The following is a 3,902-nucleotide window of genomic DNA, read 5'->3' on the forward strand; positions in this document are numbered from 1 at the left end:
TCGAATTCTCTCTGTCCTATCCAACAACGACAGCAATAACAACAATAATAGTGAAAAACATAGCCTCAGGGGACAGTTAATTTATAGTGCAAGCCCCAGGAATAACCCTGGACCCTGGAGTCAAAAAAAAAAAAAAAAAAAGGAATTACAAAAGAGGAGTCTGGTGGTAGCACAGGTGGCGCAAAGCACAAGGACTGGCGTAAGCATCCTGGTTTGAGCCCCCGGCTCCCCACCTGCAGGGGAGTCACTTCACAAGTGATGAAAAAGGTTTGCAGGTGTCTTTCTTTCCCCATCTCTGTCTTTCCCTCCTCTTTCCATTTCTCTCTGCCCTAACAATGATGACATCAATAACAAAAACAACTACAACAATAAAACAAGAGCAACAAAAGGGAATATTTTTAAAAATCTTAAAAAAAAACTTTATTAAAAAAAAGAATTACAAAAGAGGGGGCAGGGCAGTGGCACACTGGCTTAAGCACACACAGTACAAAACGCAAGGACCATTGTGAGGATCCCGGCTAGGGCTCCCCCCCGGGCCTCCATCTGCAGAGGGGTCACTTCACAAGTGCTAAAGCAGGTCTGCAGGTGTCTATCTTTCTTTCTCCCTTTCTATCTTCCTCTTCTCTCTCAATTTCTCTCTACCCTATAAAAAATTAATAAAAATTCAGTCACCAGGTTCCAGGTGTCATCAGGATGCCGGCCAGACTTCCCTGGATTGAAGACACCACCAATGTGTCCTGGAGCTCAGCTTCCCCAGAGACACATCCTACTAGGGAAAGAGAGAGGCAGACTGGGAGTATGGACCGACCAGTCAACGCCCATGTTCAGCGAGGAAGCAATTACAGAAGCCAGACCTTTCACCTTCTGCAACCCACAATGACCCTGGGTCCATGCTCCCAGAGGGATAGAGAATGGGAAAGCTATCAGGGGAGGGGGTGGGTTATGGAGATTGGGTGGTGGGAATTGTGTGGAGTTGTACCCCTCCTACCCTATGGTTTTGTTAATTAATCCTTTCTTAAATAAATAAATAAATAAAAATGACCACAGGAGCAGTAGATTTGTAGAGCAGGCACCAACTCCCAGCAATAACCCTGGAGGCAAAAGTAAATAATTACAGAAGAAACAACTTGAAGTAAAACTATGAAAATATTAAAACAAACTTGTAACATAGTTGTACTTCAGGTATTAGATAAGATCCAGCAGCAAGTGAAGTAACTACCATAGTTTGTTTGTGTATATATATGTATATGTATATATTTCTTTTTGGATAGAGACATAAAAAAAAAAAAAACTGAGAGGGGAGAGAGAAAGAGACATAAAGCACTGCTTCATTGTTTCTGAAGCTTTCCACCTTGAAGGTAGGGACTTGAACCCAGGTCCTTGTGCACTATAACATGCCACTTTATTGGGTAGACCACCACCCAGCCTCTATTTATTAATGATAGAGATAGGAAAGAAAGAGAACCAGAGAATCACTCTGGTACATGTACAGCCAGGGATCAACTTCAAGACATCACAAGTCCAACTCCAGCCACTGCACTACCTCCTGGACCACTACTATAATTTATGTATTTGACTTATCTATTAATTTATTTGTCACCAGGGTGTTAGGGCACAGTGCCTGCATGATTCCACCATTCCTGGTGGCTATTTTCTTTTTCTAGATGGGAAGTTGAGAAATATAGAAGACAGATACCTAGGCGAGGAAGATAGCATTATGGTTATGCAAACAAATTCTCATGCCTGAGGCTCCAAGTTCCCAGGTTCAGTCCCCTGCATCACCATAAGCCAGATCTGGTGTGTGTGGGGGGAGAAGCCAGAACTGAGTAGTGTTCTAGTAAGGAAACACACACAAAACACACACACAGGCACACACACCAGAGACACCTGCAGCACTGCTCCACTCATTGCTTCCCCTGCAGGTGGGGGACCAAGGGCTTGAACCCAGATCCTCACACATGGTAACATTTGAGTTGATCTACTACCTGGCCTCAATTTATTTACTTATTTATTTATTGCCTCCAGGGTTATCACTGGGGCTCAGTACCTGCATCACAAATCCACTGCTCCTGGAGACCATTTTGTTGCCCTTGTGTTTGCTGTAGTTGTTATTGTTATTATTGTCATAGCTGTTGTTGTTGGATAGGACAGAAAGAAATGGAGAGAGGAGGGGAAGACAGAGAGGGAGAGAAAGATAGACACCTGCAGACCTGCTTCACTGCCTGTGAAATGATTCACCTGCAGGTGGGGAGCTGGGGGCTTGAACCGGGATCCTTATGCTGGTCCTTGCGCTTTGTACGTATGCTTAACCTGCTGCGCTACCGCACGTCCCCCGCCCCCATTTATTTTTTAAATCTATTACTTTAATAGAGAAAAATGAGGTGGGGTGAGGAGAATGCAACACTCCTGAAGCTTTCCTCCTTAAGGTGGGGAATGGGGCTCAAACCCGTCTAACTTGTGTGTTTTATCAGTTGCGCCACTGCCCAGCCCCTGTTTAATTATTTATTTGTTTTGGATAAGGACAGAGGTAAACTGAGAAGGAATTGGGAAGATAAAGAAGTAGAGGGAAGGAGAGAGAGGCAGAGAGAGAAACACAGCAGACAGAGACAGACAGGAGAGACGCCTGCAGCAATGAAATTTACCCTTGCAGGTGGGGACCTGGGGCTTGAAGCCAGGTCCTTATGCAATGTAATGTGTGCACTCAACCAGGTGTGCCACCACCTGCATTTTTCCAGTCAAATTCTCTACCACTGAGCTATACCCCTGATCCATTTTATTTTTTTATTAAAGTTTATTTATGACAGAGGAAGGAAACCAAATGGTGACAAACTCAGAGATGCCTCTTTCACTATCTCCCCCTTCCCTCTCTATTTGTCTCTATTCAATAAATAAATAAATAAAATATAAAAAGGAAAAGATGGTGATTTTTGTAGAGGTGTTGCTATAATGATAGTGCACTTTGTCTCCCAGTCCTAACTGAAATACTAACCTCCCGTTGTGGTTAAAGTTAATTTCCCCCCATTCATATTTATATACCTTTTACTAGGAGTCTACGGACATTAGGTTAAGGGAGCCAGGCGATGGCGTATCCAGTTAAACGCATTTAGGACTATGCGCAAGGACTTGCTCAAGGATCAGGGTTCGAGTCCCCACTCCTCACCTGCAGCAGGAACGTTTCACTAGCAGTGAAGCAGGTCTGTGGGTTTCTCTATTCCTATTTCCCCTCCCCTCTCAATTTCTCTCTGTCCTGAATCAAATAGGGGGAGGGGAGAAAAAAAGCCATGGGGAGCAATGGATTTGTAGCATTAACCCTGAAGGCAAAAAAAAAAAAAAAAAGGAAGGAAAAAGAGAAGAAAAAAGAAAAGAAAAAAACAGAACTTAGGTTAAGAACTCCTAAAACTGGTCTCAGTGCTGTGGTGGCTTGCAAGGTCCAGAGTAATCTATGACTGCAGGCAAAGCTGGGAAAGACGGTGGGAAGTCCAAGGCAGTGTCTCCTTCACAGAGAGCTGGGCTGAAGTTTCCTATGACCAGTATTCATAGACACCTGAAGACTTCCACCAGGAGCCATGGGGGACAGGGGTCGGTGACACTGCTGCAATGTATAGCACCGTGACTCTGGAGTACCTCACTGCTGAGGTGCTTGAGCTGGCAGGTAATGCTTCCAAGGATCGCAAAGTAAAGCACATCACACCCCGTCACTTGTAGCTTGCAATCTGTGGTGATGAGGAGTTGGATTCTCTCATCAAAGCTACCAAAGCGGGTAGTGGTATGATTCCGCACATGCACAAATCTCTGATTGGCAAGAAAGGACAGCAGAAAACAGCTTAGAGTTTATTTTAACCAAGCTTCTTCCTCCCCCATCATTGTATTGTTACTGGAACAGAAGAAATAATGGAGTCATG

General features: G+C 44.2%; 1 pseudogene; it reads left to right on the top strand.

Moving 5' to 3' along the window:
• Positions 1–2,997: 2,997 nt before the first annotated feature.
• Positions 2,998–3,902, top strand: LOC103111099 (histone H2A.V-like; annotated as a pseudogene).

The sequence above is a fragment of the Erinaceus europaeus genome, chromosome 1 (assembly GCF_950295315.1).
Source record: "Erinaceus europaeus chromosome 1, mEriEur2.1, whole genome shotgun sequence".
In the NCBI taxonomy this organism is placed as follows: Eukaryota; Metazoa; Chordata; class Mammalia; order Eulipotyphla; family Erinaceidae; genus Erinaceus; species Erinaceus europaeus.